General features: G+C 46.2%; 1 protein-coding gene across 3 annotated transcripts in view; it reads right to left on the bottom strand.

Annotated features, from left to right (window-relative positions):
• Positions 1-24,090, bottom strand: part of Plpp4 (phospholipid phosphatase 4) — a 115,141-nt gene that overhangs the window by 86,990 nt on the left and 4,061 nt on the right. The window contains exon 1 of one of the 3 annotated variants that reach the window (XM_047553663.1): positions 23,524-23,547. The exons of the other annotated variants lie outside the window; for them this stretch is intronic. The gene's annotated coding sequence lies outside the window, so the exon portion shown is untranslated. Of the gene's footprint in view, positions 1-23,523; positions 23,548-24,090 lie in introns of those variants that run through there. 3 annotated transcript variants of the gene reach the window in all.

Here is a 24,090-nt window from a genome sequence, read left to right as displayed (position 1 = left end):
TGGGAAATAAATTCATTGTTGCTTCTCCTTAAATGATTTCTCTGAGTCCTTTAACTTATTACTTTATGGGCGGTGGCAATGTAGGGTGAAATAAATCAGTACCCAGTGCAACAGCAACATTACCATCAGAATGATCCCACCGTAAAATACCAAAGGTGAGTTAAAGTCACTCCAGCCAAATCTGCAGAGGAGTGGCCTTCCCACCTAGACTCATAATTGCTTTTTCCAGCTTTCTCTGAAATTTAAAAAGCCAAAGTAAAAAGTCATTCTCACCACTCTCAACCTGTTGCCTGACTTGTGAGACTTATGAGACTTCCCTGGAATCTGCAATCCTTATTGTAAGGTTTTAATTGGCTTCTGAGATTTTGCACAGCACTGCAAATTTGGATAATCAAGTTTGGGAAAGAGTGTAATCAAGCTGATTTATCCATAATTACCTCCCCCTATTATCCTCCTTGTTACCCCATTCTGTAATTACTTGCATGGAAAATTTTTATGTAATGGAGACAGTGAAGGAGAAGGCAGCAGATCCCTTCTGAATTCCACAATGAGCAAGGGCTCAGCTCTGTCTGGGAACCCGGCGGGTAAGGAACAGGCAAACGCTCATGAGCCCCACTTCAAACTAATGAGCACCTTGCACTTGCACACTTGGGGACACCCACTGTTACATCCTCCGAGAGAGGATGTGATCCATATCTGGTCTAGACGTGGGATCACAACCACCACCAATGTGTTCCAGAGGAAGTTGAAAGGCAACGCGTAAACTATCACCTCTGACGCTCTGAACATCATGTTCCTCCCTGTATCAACAGACATTTAAAACAATTTCATATTTTGTTTTGTGTGCATGCATTTATGTGCCACACACTGTTCTAGGCACTTTAAACACATTATATGTCTCTTCAATCTCATAACTACATAAACTATGAAGTATCAAATCCATTCTACAGATGGGCCAATGAAAGCTCTCAGGAGCCATTCATGACTCAAGCAGCCAGACCTTAGAGCCACACGTGAGGGACTTCAGAGCACATGCTAACGCTGGCTAGTCGGTAGGTATTGCCACCTCAAGGGAAAAGTGCAGATGAAGCAAGGAAGTAGCGTGGGTCCAGGTTTCACATCAAAAGCTGACCTTTTCTCTGGGCAAAAGGTGACCAGCCTGGGCAACTTAGCAAGACTCTGTCTCAAAATAAAATAAAATAAAATAAATAAAAAGTAGGGGTGGGGACTGGGAATGTAGCTCAGTGACAGAACACCCCTGGTTTCGGTCCTCAGAACCAGAAAAAAAGAAAAAGGGATCTTTTAAAGGTGCATTTGTGAAGAAAGCAAGCCACTCCCAGAGAAAAGTCAGCAGGACTGTCCTGATTTAAGGCTGTTGGTAGCACTAGTAAGAACTATAGTGGGCACACGATCCAGAGGGGGAAGCCCTGGTCTCCACCTGGCCACCAGGTGTGGCATGACCTTGAAGATGTCACCTGCATCCCTGAAGCTTGGTTTCTCCATTTATGAACAGAGAGGGCACCTTGGGAGGTCTGCCAGAGACACGGCGTAATGAGCTTCAGGACTTGAGGGCTCCTAAGTGGAGAGCGAGCAGAGCAAGCGCACCTGGAGCGGAGGTCCTCCTGGCCGGCTGCTTATTAGACGCGCTTGTCTAGCTTTTAAAAATATCACTGCCCTTACCTCACCCTAGACCAATTAAATCAGAATCCCCAGGCAGCCAGGACGGGGTGCTCCTGCTCTGGAGCCACTGTACAAAGACACAAGCACACGGCAACTGAGGAGGTCAATGAAACATGTCTCTTTATTCTTTTCGCTTTTCTTGTTTTCTTTTATTTGAATTTTCTCTTTGATTTTTGTCTTTACCTCATTTATTTCCCTGCTGAATGAATCAATAATGGACCTTTTAAACTTTTTTTTTTAATAAGAAATCCACAGTATCCAGCATCACAAATCTGTGTGTGTGTTGAGTTCCGCCTGTGAATCCTGCTTAATGGGACTCCTTGGGAGAGAGGCCCCGTGGCTGGGAGCTAAGCCAGTCAGCTGTGTTTTCTCAGTCTGTGCCCCTGCCTCCACTTTAGACCAGCCTGGGCTGGAAGGAGGTCCCTACACCTGGGAGGCCACTTCAGGGGGCCATACTGAGACTCGTGTTTGAGTCTAGGGAAGGGACACCAAAGGGCCCCTCTCCAGCCCTAACTCAAGGCTCAAATTCCGAGCAGATCAGAGAGCTCAGCAAGGACTAGCTGTGCCGGAAGGCCTCGCCTGGCACTGGGATCCAGAGTGAACACAGCATAGTGCCTGCCCTCAGGAAGCTCTTAGGGGAAGAAGCAGGCTTAAAATCTACCGTCTGTTTACTACTTGCTGCTGTAACAAATCACATACGCCTGGCCGCTCTGACGGCATGAGCTCTGGAAGGATTCACCTGGTCAAAGTCACAGTGCTAGCAGGGCTGTGCTCCCTTCTGGAAGCTCTAGGGGAGCATCCACTTCTCAGCTTCCTCCAGCTTCTAGAGGCCCCTCATCCCTTGGCTTGTGACCCCTTTACTGCCAAAGCCAGAAGCCTAGCCAGCAGCAGTGGGTCAAGACCTGTCCATGTCACTTCTGTCTGACCCTCTCTCTGGCACCTTCTACGTGTAGCCCACCACAATCTCCCTGTCTCAAGGTCAACTGACTCACAACCCTAATTACATCTGAAACCTTAATTGCCTTTGCCATGCCAAGCAACGTATTCACAGGCCCAGAGTGAGGACATGGACATCTCTGGGGGGAAGTGGAGGACATGACTTCACCACACTGACCACTGAACATTTATGGTGACAATTATTTGCAAAGCTACAGTTAGTAAGTGGGACAAACAGCAGATCCATGCACTCACTCCCTGCCCCCCACCACCCCCACTTTTTTTTTTTTTTGCGGTACTGGGGATGGAACTCAGGGCCTTGTGCTAGCAAGGTGAGCACTCTACCAGCTGAGCTATCTCCCCAGCCCCGCTTTTTGTTTCTTAAATAATAGGTACACATGCGTGGAGCCGGGGGAGGGGGAGGGATACAAGAAAAAAATTCTGCAAATATTCCTGATGGTGATACCTGCTTAGTCACTATGATGTCACATTTAAGTCCCCGGGCAGCACCAAGTTCCATGCAGTTTTTTTCTCTTTGCTGGTTGGTCCCACCAGACAGTAAACTCTGTGACAATAGAACTCTCCTTATCTCTCCCCTTTCACCCCTGGGCCCCATCCCTGGAGGGGCTTCCAGGTCCATGGTGATGACCACAGTGGACAATGACCAAAGATTCAGTGTTCCCAACACCATCTACGTTCTTGATATCCATTACAGTCCTCACAGGACTCCTAAGACGGTGGCCTTATTGACCTCTCTGGTTTGCACATGCTCCCACTACACCAGACCTCCCTCAGGTCCCTCAGAAAGGTCCCCAGCACAATCAACTGCCCCTGCTGATGGAGACCAGTGCTAACCCCATGTCCTGTCCCAAATAATCTCGAATTCACTTCAGTTCCACCCTGGATGAACTCCTCCCAGGGCCTCCCCTGCAGAATGAGACTGAAATGTGCAGAACTTCTACACACACCCTCCTGGGCAGGGCACCACACAGGAGGGGTCAAGGGCCAGTGCCAGGGGACAACGCTGCAGCATTCCCTGCCCCCACCGAGGCTGGTAAAGCTTAAGGAACCAGGAGAGTGATCAGATGAGGACAGGGGGGTGGGGCCCAGCACGGGCAAAGGTGTAAGGACTTTGGAGCCTGGAGGATCTGGTGGGGATCCTGGCCCTGCCACTTGGCGCTGTGATCCTGTGTGTGTCACCTGCACACTCCTAGTCCCAACTGGGACCACAGTCTCTGTATCCAAAGGCTAAATGAGGATTAGAGGAGAGTCACATGACAGTGTCCAGGCCCTGAAGCTCCTGCCCAGTGGTAGGAAGTGGTCACTGTCCTCATTACTCTCTCACTCCACTCCAGTCACGCTGGCCTCCCTCAGGGTCCCTGAACTTGCCACGCAGGTCTCATGTGAGAAACGCTGTCCTCGCTGTTCCTCCTCCTGGAACGCTCGTCCCAGGTACTCCCATGGCTCACCCTTCACTTCCCTCAGGTCTCGGGTCACATGGCGTCTTACCTGCCAGGCCGGCCATGACATTTCTATATAAACCAGCAACGCCACCCCCACCCCCACCCAAATCAGCTCTGACCTCTCTGCCTCACCTTCCGATTCTCCCCACTGTTCAACTCCATCCAGCACCTGGGTTTCCATGACGGGGCTTCCCTATCGTCTTTCTCACCAGGTTGGAATACAAGCTTCTGGGGGCAAGGTCTTCATCTGTTTTATTCCCGCCGTCACCAGGGTCTGGAATCCCCCTGATGTCCAACAGGTGCTCCAAAGAATTTGCTGAATGAGTGAATGACCCCTCTCTCTAATCTCAAAGAGAAGAAAACTCATCCACTTTCTGGTGCCCCCTCTCATAAGTGGTCTGTAATCATTTCTGGCTATAGAGGAGAACCACAGGAAGTGAATCATACCTTGAGGGGTCGTCTCTCTCTCAGACACAGTGCTCGACTGAACAGCAGATTCTAGTAGCCCTGGCCACGAGCTGAGCACCTAAAAGCAGATGGGATTTGCCGGCTGTCTTCTGTCAAGGGGGCTCCTGTGTCAAGTGCTTTATAAACCTGCAGACTAACTCTACATTTTTCAGCTGGTGTCAGGGAGGGTACGTGGTTGGCTCATGGCCACACAGCCAGTAAGTGGCAGCAGGGACTCACACCGGGGCTCTCTGCCTTCTGGAGTGTGAGGCTGTGCCACCACCCCACGCTGCCTTTGAGGCCCATTGAAGACAGATGTCTCTGTGCTGACGGTGCAGACGAGCTTGACTCTCTGCTGTCCCTGGGGTGGCAGGAGCTATTTCAGAGTGAGTCACACACTGAGGTCATGAAGGGTCAGTTGCCAACCAGAAAACAGAAGAGGCAGAAAAGGACCCCCCGAGGCAGATGCAAGGTCTGCAGACTCACCGAGAAGTCCTACGCCTCAGATGCTGAGGACGTGCTGTGCAGCCCAGAGGCAGCAGAACTCACGACCTCAGAGGAGCTTCGCGGGGAACACCCTGCAGCGGTCAGCTCCTTCCAGGCCTTCCAGAAGGCCTCTGCCCTACAAGGCCACGAGAACACCAGGCCGCGCAGGGAGCTGCGAGGTCTGTAAAGCACCAGAGAGCCAGAGGCTTAGCCACTGAAGCTGTGGCTGTGACAGTTTTGCAACTCCACCCCCAACGTCCAGGTCCTCTCCACAGTTCAGCATTTGCCGTGAGCAGGTGACTCCCAGCGAGCGACCATCCTCAGTGGCTGGTGCTCCAGAACCCCTAGCCTGGCAGGCTGTGTGGGGTACAGTCCTGGCCCACATCTTGCCCTCTCCTGGCAAAGCATCCACAACTCCATCGCCTATTCCCCAGGACAAGGCCTGCAAAACTGTCACTCCTGGGAGGTGGGGCAACGAGTCCAACGGTGTGGTCCATGTCCTAGGAATGGACATGCCACTAATGGGGCTTTCTGTGCCAGCTGTCGTGTAGGGTGGAGCAGCCCTGCATGCCAGGAGTCCTGGGTGCAGAGGGGAAGGCAGGCCATCTGGCTCTGGCCTCACGCTGGTGAGCACTCCTGAGGGGAAGAGGGACCCGATCATTTGGGAGCATAGAACTCAGTCCCCCTGTGGGCCCCAGAAAGCTCCCAGGGGTAGTAAGAGCCCAACCTGGGCCTGCAAACCTTAGGTGAGGTGTGGAGAGAGGAACAGGAGGAAAGAGCTGTCCCAGCACCTAGAGGGAGACCACACCAGGCAGGGGCCCTGCTGGGGCTGGTTTAGCAGTCTTTAGACATGGATGCCCGCTGCCGCTGACTGGACAGGAGCCGACTGAAGAACTAGCATCTGAGAAGCCCACAGACCTTCCTAGGTCCACATACCACTTCAAGCCAGGCCTCTCCCGTGGCAGGCAGCCGCGGCCGGCTCTGCCCACTGCGCCTCAGGCTCTGTGTAATCCGTTCGGGCTTACCTTGTTAGCTGCAGGCCCATCGTTCTCTCAAGATTTCTACGAATCTTGATTCTATTATCTGACATATTAGCCTTCCATCCGGGTTTTCTGTCATTCACAAATTTGATAAGCCTGCCTTCTATGTCTTCATCCAAGTTGTTGATTAAAACCTTAGACAGAGGAGGTCGGATCCAGAGTCCTGCGGCTCGCCCCTGGGCAGCGTTCCCCCACAGTGCCCCAGATGCACAGCCACGGTCAGCGCTCCCTGTCCAAGATGTAACTACTGGATTAGTCAGAAGACCTCAGTCGCTCTACTACAGCGGCCAACACACTGGAACCCGAATGGTGCATCATTGTTCACCTGGACTCAGAGACGCAGACTGTCCCTCTGTCAGAACCAGCTGCAATCCAACACGCCTCTGGGTTCACAGAAGACCCCAGCACCAAGCACCAAGAACTGCCCAGGTGCACAGGCTACACGTAGTCACTCACTCTGCACACAGCTTTAACAAGGTGACTCCCTGTAAGGCCTTGGCAGATCAGCAGCCCGGGGAAAGGGAATGTGCCATAGACAGCGTACTGTCCTCAACCTCTCGGGCACAGAGATGTTTTGAACCATAAGAAAGAAACCACAGCAATCAGACTCCTGGACAGTGCCTGGGAAAAGGCCTTGCGCCTCACTAGACCAGAAGAATCTCACAGCTACCTGAGGAGTCTTCCACCACTCTGTGGCCAGCCACAGGTTAAATTATGACTGGCATTTTTTTTTTTTTTTAGAATAAGGGTGGTGCTGCTGGCGTTGTGAGTAAACATTCATTCACGCGGGAATCACATCCTGCACACCAAGATGAGCCAAGTCCCCGGAATGGTGGGAAGGCGCTGCCGGCCCGCAGTGACCCCCACAGGCCAGGGCCCTGCACTCGCACAGCATGCAACCTGCAGAGCAGAGACGGGCGGTCAGTGGGATGCCAGGTTCTCAGAAATAAATGCTATGAAAAAATAAGAGCCCTGTGACAGTGTAAGAGTCAGGCATGGGACACTGAACAGAAGCTCTGTGAAGGGCTCTCTAGCAAGGGACATTTGAGCAGGACTGGGGAGGAGAGCCAGCCAGATTGGGCACTGTTAGGAGAAATGGGAATTGGCACAACCCTTCTGGAGGGCAATTCAGCAAAGGTAGAAAGGAAAATCCTTTGACTCAGGGATTCCTCACCCAGGAAGCAGGGATGTGCACAGTGACCCAGACCCCAGGATGTTCACCACAGTGTTGTCCACGTCCCCTGGAAACAGAGGCTGCCCTCTAAGGTCCAACGCCCGCAGTCCAGGGAACCAACTGGGTTCCACTTTTCAAAAGGCAAGTTTTGGAAGAATATTTACCAGCACGAGAAAAAGTTGTGGGCATGGTGCCAAGCGGGAAGGTCAACTCTAAGGCCTGAGTTCGGATGAGGTGTACCTTTCGCACAGAAAAAGTACTGTGTGTTACAAGAGAGGCGGGGAGACTAAAGAACATGAGCCGAAATGCTAATGGGTTTTTTCTAGGTAATAAGATCATAACTAATTTCATTTTCTTTCCATTTTTCTCTCTGTATTGTATAAATTTATTACATTAAGCCTAGGTTTGTTTCATTTTTAAAAATCTCTTATTTAAAAGAAAAGAATTCTTCCAGCAATAGTAACATGTTGCAAAACTGTCCAGGAAGAGGCCACTAGGCTGCAAGGGTGAGGCGGTCACACTAAGAGCTCCTCCCTGGGAAGAGGCGCCAGGCAACTGAGCATGGGTGCACCGGGCAAAGGGGCCTGACTCCACGCGGGGTCCCCTAAAGTGGGACAGTCGACTGTGGGCGCGGAGCTGACAGGCGACAGAGGCCCAGCAAGCCACAGTGTGTGTCTAGATGCTTAATCAATCACAGGTCCATGCAGACCCACTGTCACCTTGGCCACCCTGTGGTCCTTCCTGTGCAGCCTCTAAAGGACAAAGTATAGCGGGGCTAGTCAGGGGTCCCCTGCCCAGGGAGCTGAGAGTGGCAAACCCAAGGGTCTCAATGCCCCCCTGGGTTTTTCCTCAGTGTGTTTCCTCCTGGGCAAGATGATTCTCCTCCCTGAGTGACCCTGTCCCCTTCAACTTGTCCTCTGAGGTTCTGCCTGGACCATATCTTCCCATACTCAGGCCCTCGAGAGGCCAGCAGGAGAGTGCCCTCCTCTAGTGGGCAGAGGGGTGACCCAAAACCACCTCCCCTCTCTGTCCACTCACTCAGTTCCTATCTCCTGGGCATGTGCCAGCGGCCAGCACTGGGGCAGGAGGGGCGTGAGTGGAAGCACAGGGGGCCCCTTCTGAGAGTGCTGCCCAGCAGGGCAAATGCCCTCCGAACCCAAGGCCACCAGGCCTTACACCCAGACTTGTTTCACCAGACACTGGTCCGGACGAGGACCTGCCTCTGTCCACTATGAAACTGGTCCCAGCCTATCTAAGGCGAGACCCGCTTCATCTTCCCACAGAGTCAGGCCTCGGGACTTCCTGCCCAGCCAGAGAAACACCAAGCAGCTTCCAGAGACTTTGCTCAGACACCCAAACCTCTGTGAGGGGCGGGGGCATTTCTTCCTGCATGCTCACCAAGTCCTTTTTATATTTAAACTTGAAATAATTAGAGTTAATCCAGGAACTCTTTGACATACCTTTAGAGTCTCTGAAAAGGAAAAAGAAAACCCCCAGGCAGGCATTCCAAGTGCTGAGACAGCAGAAGGGAGATTTTTTTTTTTTTTTTTAAATGCTGCTCTTCTGGATTAATTCAAAGCAGGCAGCTCACATTCTTAAGAAGAAAAAGAAAACCATGATTCACTCTTTAGGAACAAAGTACACACATAATTAATCAAGCCCTGTCTGAGGCTCTTGATGATCTTTATGTTGGCCATCCAAAGGCAGATGGTATTTTCCAACAACATCTGCAAATGTCCAGGGAGAGATTTTAGTGTTAAAGAAAGAAACCACAATTCTGATCAACTAAGGCAGATGATTCCTATAAACAGGTGGCTCTCCCAGGCAAGACAAGGTCAAGGTGAAAAGAGACCACTGGGAGGAGGCCACAGGAAGATATTTTGCTCTGAAGACAGAGGCAGAAAGAACAGGGATATTTTGAGATGAGCACCCAAGAATATAGTGACAACGGTGACGTTTGTGGCATTTTCCCTACACACCACCACCCTGCTAATACTTATGCCCTGACCACCCCGTAGGTCCTGCCTTTACCCTGCCCTGCAGATTAGTAAACTGAGGAAGGAGAGGCTGAAGTGAGCGCAGGAGAAGTGGAGGCAGCATCTGTGCCCAGGACTGGCTCGAGCTCCCAGGCTGCATCTGAACTTGGGCCCATTATGGCCAGGAAGCAGGGGCCAGAGTAAAGCACCCCACCCACCTGCAGGAGGAGCCACGGCAACAGAGAAGTTCAGAGTCAGGGAGGCCTGGTTTCCAACTGCACCTCTGCCGCCTATTGGCAAAAGACCACGGGCAAATGGCTCCCTTCCCTGAGTCCAGCTGCCCGTCTGCAAAGTGAGATGGCAGCATAGACGATTTAGATGAGCTAACTGCACATAAAGCCAAAGAACCTCACCAGGTACTGAGTAAGTGCAGGAGGAGGAAGAAGTGAAGGAGAGGAGGAAGCACAAAGGAGCAGGAGGAGGAAGAGGAAAAGCACCAGCAGCTGCTGTTGCTCCAGAAGAGCTCTGGGCCCTGCGGCTGGAGACCTGGCAGCCAGGTCCACACAGAGCCTGGCCCCTCTGCTCCCCTCTTGCTCCTGACTCTGAGCCTGGATGTTTTGCCCACTCAGCTCCAGTTCTGCTAAAGCCCCATAACTCCTTCTGCCGCATTCCATGGCCAATTTCCCCGACCAGAAAGGCAGGCCCCATTGAGCCAGAACTCCAGGGCCCTGCTGTCCACCAGGAGTAGCAAGGCAGGCTGTGCTGCTCTGTACCTCGGTCCCCAGCCCTGGGACGGTAAGCGCACAGCACCTGCCACAGTGGGGCTCAGCGGCTGTGTCAGAGGCTAGAGGAGTGAAACCACGGACATTATCTAAAGTGAGGGCAGTGGGCAGTGCCTCCCAGGTCATTCCAGGAAAGGGCATGGACCGAAGAAGGCGAGGGGTCGCCTGCCGCAGATATTCTGCCCAAAGCGCAGCTATTCCCAGGATGACCTGCGGAGGCCTGTGGTGTGGAGCTGCTCTTTGTAGAAAAAACACCTCCAGAAAGACCCACCTGAACTTTAGGTTTTAACACTTTCCTGATTCCCAGAACAAGGTCCACAGGAACCTCAGGCCAGGGAGACCAGGAGAAGAACAGGACACCCGCACAAGGCAGGGACCACTCATCACCCAGTCTTGTCCTCTGGGACCATGAACACATCTCTCGTGTGTGCCATGCACACAGGTTACTGTCAGAACTCCCGTCAGGGTAGAGCTGAGTAGACAGGAAGCAGCTCTCCTAGCTAGCTGCCCGTAAAGGCTGTGTTTCTGGACACATCCTTCAATGATCCCAAGACGATGGGGCAAGAACAAGCCCAATGATGCAGAACCAGGCATGTTTAGGATCAGAGGAAGCCACATGCTATAGCAGGACCTTTTTGGGAACCAAAGTCAAAAAACTGAGCACGCAGAGAAAGAGGCATGAGCCAAGTTGGGTTTGATATAATCCATTCCATGGTGCCAGCGGGGGATGTTCAGGTTCCATGTGCTCAGCAGGCACCCAAGCCATCACACCCAAGATTCACCGAGGCCATAGAGGTCACTTAATTACCAGAAAGCCTCATGACCAGTCCCAGCTCTTCCCCTCCCCCACACCTGATGTAAAACACTGTACACGAAGCATGGACATCTCACTTAATCAGCGTGACACCTAGCGAATCCTTTAACCTCTCTCAGGCTTGGATTTCTCATCCAGAAAAATGAAGGAATTATAAAATTCCTACCTCAGAGAGTTGCTTAGGGATTTAAGGGGTAAACTGCCTTACAACACTGCCCAGCCCACAGCAAGAAGTCAATAAATATGATAATTACTCTCATTTCCTCCTCTTCCTCCTCGGCCCTATCTTCACCTTTAGAGCCAAGTCACCTGAGTTTGCTACTTTTAGCAAATAATAAAGGATCTTTTGTGTCATGAAGAATCAAAGTATCTCTGTTTCATATGGATTTTCACCAATAAGGCACAAATAGCTAAAAGTCCAATTTAACATGACCAACTTCACCTTGATTCACAAGACTTAAGTTAAAGCATAATACATTCAGGAACCAAGTATTTCTACCACTGAGGGAAATAAATGTGTGGGAGACATCTACAAAGCTCTGCCTGATTTACCCATTAATTCAGGTCCAATATGCTTGGACAAGACATCACAGAAAAGTAAATTCTAAGCCGAAAAAAAAAAAAAATAGGTAGGATTTTAGATCACAAAGTGAAGTCATTTAAATGATGACTCAGAAAATCCTAAAAATATTCATGGTGAAAGTAAAAATTGATATATTTTTAATCAATATAATTTCATGTAGGAAGAAAGTAAATCCTATGTCACAAATTTGAACTTTTTTTGGGTTTTTTTGGGGGTTTTTTTTGGTGGTGCTGGGGATTGAACTCAGTGAGGCTAGGTGAGTGCTCTACCTCTGAGGCACATCCTCAGTCCTTGACTATCTTTTTAAATTTTTTTTTTTAATTATAGATGGACATCATGCCTTTATTTTATTTTTTTACGTGGTACTAAGGATTGAACTCGGTGCCTCACACATGCTAGGTGAGCACTCTCCACTGAGCTACAGCCCCAGCCCCTGAACATCTCTTTTTAATGTTCTTCTTTTATTGGTTCTTTTTAGTTATACAAGACAGGATCCATTTTGACGCAATTACAAGAGCATGGAATATATCTTGCTCTCAGACATCCAGTTCTGACTGAATCCATACATTTTATCTCTCTTTCCTTTCCAAACACTACTGAAAAGAATAAAAACATAAATATGAATACATATCCAGGCTGAACAGTCTCAAATGTTACCAATCAGTAAAGCAGAATTGAGAAAAAATTATGAAAAAGGATAACACAGGTAGGAATAAAATGATGGATAATACAAGAACCCTCCTGTAAAGGAGGTTAGCCATAGAAGGAGAACCCAAAATCCTGTGTACAGACGCCTTTCAAATCATTGGCTCACTCGGAAATTGCAATGCGCAGGGCAGGACTCCAAGGACCCCAGCAGGAAGCAACAGCTGCAGTCTGAAGAGTCAAGCAGAGATTTCAGCATCAAGTGAGTGCTAGGAGAGAGAGTCAGGAGTTGAAATTTCTCCAAGTTAAACTTTCCACTGAAACCTCAGTAGCTCAAACAAGAGAGGAGGAAAAAATTCCAGAATTAAGGGATGCAACCTGGGATGAAAGGCGAAAACCAGAACAGACTTGCTTAAACACAGCTAGAACCACGGTTCCAAGGATGAGTGAACCAATAGCAAATTAACTGCCTGCAAGAACAAAACTCCACACTCGTAGGGAAGAACAACAACCCAGGATCTCCACGATGTGTGATCACAATGTCTGTACAGCAAAAAAATTACTAGGCATGCAAAGAAGCAAGAAAATGTGACCTGGAATCAATAGAAAAACAACAGAGCCACAGATCATCATGATCTTGGAATTAGCAGAAAAGGATTTTCTATTACAAATATGTTAAAAGATGCTACAGTTTGGATCTGAGAGTCCCCTCAAAGGCTCATGTTACAAGCTTCACCAGCCTGAGAGGTGGGGGAACCTTCAGGAGATGGAGCCTAGTGGAAACAAGTTAGGTCACTGGGGGTATGCCCTTGACCAGGATGTTAGGACCCTGGTCTCTCTCTCTTATCACTTCCTAGTCACCTTGTAATGAGTAGCCTTCTCTGTCACACATTCCTGCCATGACATACTGTGCTACCACAATCCCACAGCAATGGGGCCAAGTGACCATGGACTGAAATCTCTGAAACCCCAAGTCACAATAAATTTCGCCTCCTTTTATGTTGTTTATCTCAGTCATTTTGTCACACTGAGAGAAAGTTGACTAACACAAAAAATGTAGAGAAAGATGAACACAATAGGTGAACAGATGGTACACATTAGAGAACTAAACTCCAAAAAAAACCAGATGGAAATTCTAAAACAGAAAAAAATGAACATCTGAAATAGAATATTTATTACATGGTCTTACTAGCAAGAAGAGACACCATAGAATAAAGATTTAGTGAATCTGAAGACAAGTCAACAAAAATCATTTTAAACTGAGTCACAAGGGAGGAAAAAAGATAAAGAATAATAACAATATAAAATAAAATAGAATAGAGCTCTAAGATCCGGAAAACAATGTCAAACTGTCCAATGTATATGTAATCAGCCACATCAATGTTTATAACAGCTGAATTCACAATAGCTAGATTGTGGAACCAACCTAGATGCCCTTCATCTAAAGAAACTGTGGTATATATACACAATGGAAAATTATTTAGCCATAAAGACGAAGAATATTATGGCATTTGCAGATAAATGGATGGAATTAGAGAATACACTAAGTGAAATAAGCCGATCCCAAAAAACAAAGGCCAAATGTTTTCCCAGATAAGTGGATGATGATATATAATGGGGGTGGGGGAGTGGAGGGTGAGAGAAGAATAGAGGAACTTTACATTACTTAAAGGGAAAAAGGGGGAGTATGAAAAATGGTGCAATGAGACAGACATCATTACCTTAAGTACACATATGATTATACGAATGGTATGAATCTACATCGTGTACGACCATAGAAACGAAAAGATGTACCCCATTTGTGTACGATGAGCCAAAATGCAGTCTGTAAAAATAAAATTTAAAAAAAAGAACCAGAAGAAGAGGAGCAAAAGAATGAGACAGAAGGAATATTTGAAAAATACAGTAACATATTTAACTGATGAAAGACATCAGACCACAGTTCCAAGAATCTCCATGAACCCCAGCAAGAAAAAAATAAATGAAACCAACTTAGACACATCATTGACAACTTGTGAAAACAAAACAAAGAGAAAGTCTCAAAAGTTGTCAAGGTCAATAACACAGTACATTTAGGAAAATAATAACAGTAGCAGATGACCCCAATGCAGAGACAAAGAATCCACAAGACAACATGAAGATGACTTCAAAGGGCTGTGAGAAAACTGCCAACCTAGAATTCCACAACTACCAAAAATTCTAGAATTCCATATGAAACAAAAATAGCTCTTAAAAATAAAGGCAAAATAAAGACAATTCCAAGCTGAAAATTCCTCAGGTTTCATGGACATAATCCCAAATGGAAAACCAAACTTGAAAGACTATGAACACTTGTGGAAATGGTAAATAGGTGGATACACATTATTTAAATCTTAATTTCTGTAAAAGTACATTGATTGTTTAAAACAAAAAGTAATTTAAATGTTCCAAGGGATTTATATACTTTCATTTGTTTAGAAGTGAAATTGATGACAATATACCAAAGGCACAAGAGGAGACTTAACACAGGTTTACTGTCACAAGATTTTTACAGTGTACATGAAATGGCACAACATTTACTTAAGGGGGATGGTCATAAGTAAAAGCTGCATACTGTAATCTCTAAAGAAACTACTGAAAGTGTTTAAAGAGGTATAAGTAAAACTAAAGGAGATGAAATGGAATATTAACAAGTTTTTGACTCATCTAAAATAAGGTAGCAAAATAGGAAGAAGGTAAAATAGGAGATTCTTGGAGCTGTGGTCAGATGAGGCAAATGGAAAACAACAGGGTGATCAGGTGATCAGCCCAATCATGTATCAACAACCACATTAATTGTAATTGGCTTCACCTTTCCAGACTGGCCAGATGGAAAAAATTAAAAGATACAGCTAAGTGTCATTTAAAAGATACATACTGTAAACACAAAAACGCAGATAGGATAAAAGTAAAAGGAGACAGATTATGTAGAAATATATTGATGTTATATAAATGAGACTTCAATATAACACATTACATGAAGAAAAATGGAAATTTCATGAAGATAAGATGCAATTTATTTGAAGGAGATAAAATTTAAGAAAACTAGCTGGAAATAAAGAACTAGGCACAGAAATTATGGCATCTAAATCACTGAAGGAGAAAAGAGAGGGTAGGAAAAAAACAAGCTATTCAACTAAACGAGAAATGGAGAGGGATGACTTCATCCATGTCTGAAGCTACAACAGTACCTGGTACTGGGAAATTTATAAAGAACAAGATTTATTTCTTACAGTTCTGGAGGCAGAGAACTCCAAGACTGAAGGGCCCAGCTCTAGTGAGGGAGTTGCATCATTCCACAGTAGATGGCAGAAGGACAAGAGAGGACACGTGGGAGCATGGAGTTGAACTCAATCTCTAGCCCTTTTATAATCAGCATTAATGAATGCACAGGGTGGCGCCCTTGTGGCCTAAACACCTCCCCTTAGGCCCCGCCTCCTGACACTGAAGCATTGGAGGTAAGTTCCCGGTGCTTTTGCAGGGATACATTCGAACTATGGCAGGGGAAGAAACATGAAAATTCAGTACCACATAAAGAAAGCAGCCAGGTATGGTGGTGCACATCTGTAAACCCAGAGGCTCAGGAGGTTGAGGCAGGAGGATCGCAAGTTCAAAGCCAGCCTTAGCAACTTAGGGAGGCCCTAAGAAACTTAGCAAGACCCTGCCTCAAAATAAAAAATAAAAAGCCTGAGGATGTGGCTTAGTGGTTAAGCACCCCTGGGTTCAATCCATAGTACCAAAACAAAGGAAAAAAAAAAAAAAAAGAAAGAAAGAAAACAGAACAAGTTGGCAGCAATGAGACAAAATATTAATTATCCCAACAACAACAATAAAACAATGTGAAGGGTTTAATTATCCTAGTTTGACAGAGATAGCATATCTGCACTTTTAAAAGACCAAATTTAAAAAAGCACATTTAAGAGCAAGATTATAGAGGATGCAAATAACATAGTTAATGTGCTTTAATATATTTAGAATCGTGTATGCACCAGACAGAAACTATTCATTATGTTCAAGCCATATAAATAAAAAAAAAAGTGTCATTCTATGTGGCCACATGGAAAATCATGACCAATTATAAAACAAATCATACAAGCCAGAGTCTTTGATCTCAAAGATTGAAACTATTTTAGGACTAATAAAGACTAGAAAACAGGAACAGAGAGAGAGCAACTTGCCCAGATTACACAGCTAGCAAATAGTGCTTTAAACCCAGGCTCCCTGGCTCCTGAGCCCAACTACAGCCCCACGGAGAGGTGGGGCACAGGGGGACTGGATACATAGTGTGCTATAGGATTGTGATGATTAAAACGCTAATTGATTCAGACCAGGTGGATAATCAGAACAAAAATCAGTAGCAATTTCATGGACATAGAGAAAAAAAAATATGGGTGTATTTCATAATTGACAAACCAAACCACTTGTTAGGAAAAAAGCTAAATATTTCACCTCACTCCATAAGTAAAAAATGAATGACCAATACACTAGAGAATTAAAGTATAAAATACTAGATGATTCATAAGAATGTATCTGCTTTAGATGGAAAAAGGACCTCCTAAATAGGACTGAAACTCTGAAAGCAAAAGTGAAAAGAATAACAGATTTAATGATATAAAAATTAAAACTTGTATGCAATAATAGAAATCACAAAGAAACTTAAACGTCAACTATAGATATGGAAAAAAGATTTGCACTATATGAAAAAAAAGATTAGTATTTATAAGGCACAGAGCACTCCTCCACATCATAAGATAATTGAGAGGTTTAACAGACGCCCAAAGGGGAAAGACAGAGATTTTACTGAAGAAACATAAATGGCTAATACACTTGTGAAATGATGCTCGACACCAAACAGAGAAATGGAAAGTAAAATAAATGTTACGTTACCTCCCATAGCAGAAATATAAAAATATTAGCATCCAGCTTTGGCGAGGACGTAAGAAAACAGACCTGGTCACACGCTGCTGGTGAAATGTTTAAATGTGCACACACAGTAGTTCCCTTTGGGTGGACAATGTGGCCATGTCTAGCCAGGTTTAAAACACACATGGACTCTTGGCCCAGAAAAGCCATTTGTGAAAGTTTAAGAGGCAGCAACGTTTGAACAGGTGCTATTACCATGTGCGCAGAATCACAACACTGTTAGGCTGGGAAATGAAAACACCCTGGAGTTCCATGATCGGACTAAACAGCAGAAAACCACACTGCCAGTAAAAAGAATCAAGCAGACCTACACAGGGAAAAACATCTCCAAGGCAAGTTTGGTTAAAAAAAAAAAAATTAAACTATGCATAAAATATGTTCTTTGCAGTTTACTTTAGTTCCAGAAAATGTATACTAAAAGGTTTAAACGGGGGCTGGGGTTGTGGCTCAGTGGCAGAGCACTTGCCCAGTATGTGTGAGGTGCTGGGTTCAATTCTCAGCACCACATAAAAAAAGTAAGATATTGTGTTCATCTACAGCTAAAAAAAATGTTAAAAAATGTTTAAACAGTGAAGAGAACAGAACTGGCAGAGGGAAAGGCGATGTCCTATGCTTTTGTATTTCTTTGATTTTTGCAAGTATTTTATGATCTTTAAAATGTTTTTATTTAAGTGAGAGGAAATGCATTTGTTCCTATCACATTCACCTTGTGAGCCTCATACTCACTCAAATCAGGCAAACTTCAAATAGCAATAATTCTGAGATACATTTCTGTATGGCTCCTTTTTAATAAATATCATATCATAAACTTTTACCATGTTTTTTGGAGATTTGCAAAGTGGTTCTTTCAATATATGTGACACATTTTTCTTTGTATTCATATTTTTCCAAACCATCTTCAAATGTTGACGTGAGTTTTAATTAATTTTTGTTTGAGAAAAATATTTACATCTCTTTGCAGGCAATACAGCAGTGAAAATCTTTCTAAGTTAGAATTTTTGTCTCTCTTACTTTAGTGTCTCATTGTATTTTTTTCCTGGAATTTTAAGTTAAAAGGCAGGAATAATTCCATGGATGCTAATGCAGTGCAATATTGTGCTTCAAAAGGGTCACGGCTGTTTACAATTCCACCTGCAGCAGCTATTACAGCTGTTTCAATATAAACTTGCACATTCCAGGTGTTAATCTTGACTCTCTGAATTTTCTTAAATATTTTAGTTGATGTAAAATGTAGAAATGTTGATTTCTGGCACATGCCTACTTTAAATATTGCTAAAGAAATCACAAAGGAATCCTCCAGTGCTCCGCTTGAGTATATTTCCTTTGCTTCTCCTTTTTACCCATAATAGTAAACATATATATTGATTTTTCCTGATTATGTATGAAAGTAACAAATGTTTACAATAACTCAGATAATAAGTGGCATTAAAATAACAAATACATATTATATTATCCCATCAGCTCCCCAACCACCCCCCCAAAAAAAACATCATTTAAGATTTTGTGGATCTTCATAGACATTTTTCTTGAAGATATAAAAACAAACGGAATATATTACATCACCACATTAAAATGGCATCACGTACCCTTCTGCAACCTGCTTTGCCTCTTAGCCACAGTTGATAGATTTCCCAAGTCAGCAGATAGTTAACCACATAACTAATTGTAATGGCTGCACACGCTTTGATCATAGCACATAAAAAGCTTGCGCTAATCTACAGAGTTATGCTGTTGTTTTCATGAGGCATAGCTTGCATTTCTATAAAAGTTACAGATTTGAAGGTGCATTAATTATTTGTGTTTTTATTAGCTCCCTGTTCGTATCCACTGCCTGGTTTTCTGTTAAAGGGCTCTTCTCCTATCTTAAGGATTGGTACACACTCTGCACACAAGGAGCATCAACTCTTAACTTGGTAAATCAGGACAACAAGGCCACCTCCTGAGGGCTGCAAAGGTTCATTCCCCATGGGTGGCCAGTGCCTAGGTACACAGCTGGCACACACAATGCTCCTGACGTCCTTCTCCGCCTCCCTTCTTTCTGTAACTGAGGCAGAGACACACGTCAATCAGAAGACACCCACACATGTGTACATATGGCGATTTCTCAATGACTTCTTGGACAGTAGCTCAGAACGTCCTTCCCAAGCTCTCCAAATCCCAGCGCATGACTCAGCTCTACCTTGTGGTCCTGAAAGCCACACTGTCCCTATTACTACTGCATGGGGGAATGAGACGTCTTTTAATTGACCTACATCCCCACCCCAGTCATAGGAGGGACAGGAGGTGAAGGAATGCAGAGAGACTCGCTGGAACACTGTGAAGGGCCATCTTTGCACTGGGTTCCCACACCACTGTCACCTATGACATCACTTCATCTTAACAACCCCCAGAAGGGGAGATCCCTTTTTTTTTTTAACAGATGAGGAAGCCAGGGAGTATCTTTGTCATTGGCAGGGTCAAGATTTAGCTTCTCCAACTCCTGCCATGGTGCCTGCCCTCCTGCAGGTGGGGACACAGGTTTTGGCCCCCCTGCATCATGGTTTACATGAGGTAGCTGTTCAACACATGGAGGTCAGCACGGCAAACACACCAGGTATCGCCTTTAGAGTCACAGCTATGCGAAGAGAAGCCACACACTTGTCTACAAACCTCTGGTGAACAACCCATCATTTCCACTGCAAGGTATATACCCAACAGAAACCATAAACATGTTCACCAATAAACAACAGCAGCATTATTCTTGACAGCTCAGAACAATAAATAACCCAGATATCCACAGACAGCAAGAGGAGTCAATGACGGGGGTGTGGTCACAAGTGGAACGCTCTGTCACAATGAGAGGAAGCAAGCTGACTGCCCACGACACAGACGACCCCCAAACCAGCCGAGCCCAAAAGGTCACACAAAAGCACAGGTGTCCTGCAGATCCATTTACACAGAGTTCCAAACGGTGTTAGAATCCGGGGCAGTGGTGACCCTCGGGCGGGGGAAGTGGGCTTGGCAGGCGGGGCTGCTCTGGACAGCTCAACAATTACGAATAGGGCACTTCTGTGTAGGTTATTTTTAGTTTGAACTAAATGAAATTTCTGGTTCTAGAGGTCAAACCAGTCAAATATCAGCCATTTCAAACGTTCAAACTAATACTTCAATAAAAACAGAGTTTTAAAGCCCTCTAGTAAAGCAGAGAGCAACAGCCAGCACTGACTGGCAGGTTGGCTTTCTGGAAACCAACCCAAGTGCTCCTGCAGCGTCTGACCCCGTTCTTTGCTCCTTTGTCTTTAGCAGAGATAGAATAGCAACTGGCTTCTGTGGACAATTCGTGATGAAGCTGTCCCTCGGCTCCCCTGTGCCAGCTCCTCGCTCTCGTCCCGGGCATCTAAAAGTCCTATAACACCTGCACAGCTTCTGGATGAAGGATGAGGACCCCCCGACAGGCAGCGGTCCCTGCATGAGCTTCCTTGCTGTAGAGCAGTGCTCTTAATTCATCCACGCACAATGCCAAGATGGTACGTTTCAAAGAAGCAATATTACCAAGATAATTTTTACATTTACAAACACTATCCCAGAAAAAAAGAAGTACTAAGCTATTACAAGCCTTGTGTGAGTCATAAAATGCATAATCTTTATAACTAATTGAGATAACTGTATCCACAAGTTCTAAAACTAATGATCTGCTTTTGTTGTGTTATGAGCATTTATCTTCCCGTGGGAAAACATCATCAATTCCCAGAATTCTGGGTACAATCGACTTATTTTACAGTGGCAAATAATACTTCAAACAGAAGGATGCTCCATTTATCAGAGGACTGGGCAGACACATCCCCAGGGAGGGAAGTGCTTGGGGCCACCTGCTCCTCCCAGTATGGATGGTGCAGAGGGCATCTGAAGACAAGGGCCTTGGACGTGCTTCTAACTGAACCCTGCTGGAGGAAAACAGACTGAAGGCAGAGAGAGGGAGCAGGAGTTTTCCTTACGTGTCATCAAAGGCAGACGAGCTGATCAGGCTTTTGATTCACTGTCCTGTAACCACAGTTGTTAAGATCACCACTGAGAAACCAGGGCTGAGACCCCCACCCTATCAGACAGCAAGCCACCCACGCTGCTATGGGATCTGGCTCATTAGGTGAGCTCGAGGCAAGTTATCTCTTTGGGGAGCTAAAAGAAATCATTTGAAATATACTAAAAAGGACTTTATTGTTCTCCAGAAAACCCATACTAAGCCAGGGGCATTGGCACACACCTGTAATTCCAGTGGCTTTGGAGGCTGAGGCAGGAGGATTGCAAGTTCAAAGTCAGCCTCAGCAAAAGCTAGGCACTAAGCAACTCAGTGAGATCCTGTCTCTAAATGAAATACAAAACAGGGCTGGGGATATGGCTCAGTTGATTAAGTGACCCTGTGTTCAATCCCTGGTACCCGCCCCCCTTCAAAATAAAATCACCCATTCTAAATAATTTAAAATAAGAAAATCAATAGCTACCCTATGGCATTTCTCTTTAGTGTACATTATGAATTCAGCTTAACAAAAGGTAATGATAATGGCATTGTTAAGCTCCTACAATCAGCTGAATACTGAGGCTGTCCTACTTGATACTCACAGGCTGTAAGTTCATAGATATTGTTAATACTCCTCACAAACAGATGGAGAAACAAAGATTTAAGCTGGAGAAATATTTTGCCAAAGGCTCACACAGTTTATAAGGGGCAAAACCAAGACTTAAGCTCTGGCAGCCTGAGGCCAGAGGCCAGGTAACCACTGTGTCCCATCCCATATGCTAGGTGTAGGTAGTAGGAGTTCACAGGAGTGGGGAGAAGACACCTCACTGTGTATACTGCAGACACTAAAAGCTCCTTATCTCATAAAATCCAGTGAAGTATTACCTCCACTTCCCCCATAAAGACACAGGTTCAGAGATTTTAAGCAACCTGCCTTAAATGTAGTGCATAGCCAAAATTCAAACACAGACCTATCTAGCTCCAAAACTCATCACGGTCTTTTATTATGCCACCTGCCTCCACAACTCCTTTGGAACCTGTTGCTAGGGAGTGAGCAAAGTTACAAAGGGCATATCAGGTAGAAGGCCGCAGCAGCCCACCAACCCCAAATCTCAGTTAACACGGAGAGCTGCATCTCTCCCAGAGCCCATTTTCAGTGATGTGAGCTCCAGGGCAGCCGCCCTCCTGGGGCCTCCCTCCTGCAGCTATGCCATGTCAACACACAGCTCCGTGCCCCTCACTAAGGGGATTTACGCTGCCTCAACCTGGCAGTGACACCTGCCATTCCACCCCTGTTCCACTGAGCAGAGCGCATCACCTGGCCTCTTAGAACAATAACTGGCATTAAAAGATCAGGTACGTATTACAGCAGGGACTGGGGAGGGGATGCTCCTGTGTGGCCAGGAAGCAGAGGACAACCATAGTTTCCAAAACCAGTGAATGGATCCCTTATTCAAAATGCAGATTCCAGGGTTCTCTTCTTTATGTGGATTACATAGGTCTGAACTAGGCCCCTGGTAATTCTGACTCAGGTGGTCACCAGACCAGACCACCCTTTAAGTAGCTTTGTTCTGGATCAATGCAGAACACTCAGAATTCTAGGGCGATGATCATCAGAAATCAGGTCAGGTTGAGCACACCAGGCTTGTGGCGTGGCCAGGTGGGGACTGAGGGGAGAGCAAAGAAGATGAAGACGCATCCTCGCCCCAGAGTGCAGCAGTTGACAGACCAGAGCCAGACAGAGAGACCACTGACCACAATGCAAGACAGAATAGAAAAATTCCCAGCGAGCGGGGAAGCAGGTAGAGGACAGAGCTCACAAAAGTCAGCAGGGCCTGCGTGCCCAAAAGATTGGTCCATTTCCACCCCGGGCAGATGCCTGAGCAATGTGCTCTGGTGCAGATCTCCAGGCCTCCTCATTACCGCCTGCAGGGGAGCCACCACACATCCTGACAGGCTCTGGCCTTTCCACTCTCCTCCCAGACTCCTTTCCTGCTCCCCCACCCTGTAACCCATAGTTCCAGGTCACACCTGAGGAGCAGATGGATCCCCATCCAAAATATGCCTCCACGTCTTCAGGCCCTTGCTCTGCAGGAAAGTCCTACAGACCAGGCCCTGTACACCAGGCTCTCAGGGCTCAAGACTCAGGTGAGACATTTCTGGGCAGCCTTCCCTGGCACTTGTCCCCTTCCTCACATTCTTTCCAGGGTTAATTATCCTTCCATCTCTGCTCCAACTACCACCTAGAGTCCTGGACTGGAGTCTTAGGGGCAATAATGACAGGTCTGTTAATTATTGTCAATATTTCAAACACCTAGCAACCAGTGCCTTCAAGCAAGTCATCTGGACCAGTTCAATTACCAAGTTTCCCTGTGTCTTCTTGGAATTACACCAACCAAAGTGTGCTCATGGAGGAGAAAGAAAATAACTACTCCATGAGCAGGCCCCTAGAAAGTTCCAAATAAAGCTCTATCTGATGGATGGATGATAAAAGAGAAATGTTGGAAAGCAAAAGTTTCAAAACGAGTGATTGCCTAAGGGGTGACTAACACAAGGACCCACCGTGCGCCCTCTGCTGGAGTGTGAGCTCACTGGAGGCACCTGCCTTCCTTCTCCTCTTGTCCCCGCACCTGGCAGAGGCCTCCTGCATGATCAAAGAAAGATGTAAGATTAATCTGAAGGAAAGAATACCACTACCTGAGTAACCGGACATCTTGAGCAGACTCACTCCTGGGAGGATGCTGAGAGAGCAACCAGGGAGGAAGAACCCTGGGACAAAGGAGCCCGGGGAACTTGGGCGGCAGGTAAAATATGCAGACACTTCCCCCTTGTCCAGCATTGCAGACTGTCATCATCCTCCCAGGGTCTGTAGTGTTACCCAATATCCTGGGCGCAATGGCCAAGGGCGAAGGCAGTGACCCTGTGCCCCCAGCTCTTGGCTATGACTACCTGAGCTCTTACCAGCAACATATGCACATCTTACCTTCCAATTCTGGGATGGGCCCAAAGCCCAGAAATTGAACCACCACTGCCATCCCCTCTGCCTTTGAAGTACCATCCTAAGATTTGATTTAAGAGCCAGAGTGGCATCTGTTTCCAGCATTACTTTGGGTCATGTGCACTTGCTTC

This window comes from Sciurus carolinensis, chromosome 5 (genome assembly GCF_902686445.1).
Source record: "Sciurus carolinensis chromosome 5, mSciCar1.2, whole genome shotgun sequence".
Lineage (NCBI taxonomy): Eukaryota > Metazoa > Chordata > Mammalia > Rodentia > Sciuridae > Sciurus > Sciurus carolinensis.
This window is presented reverse-complemented; position numbering and strand designations above follow the sequence as displayed.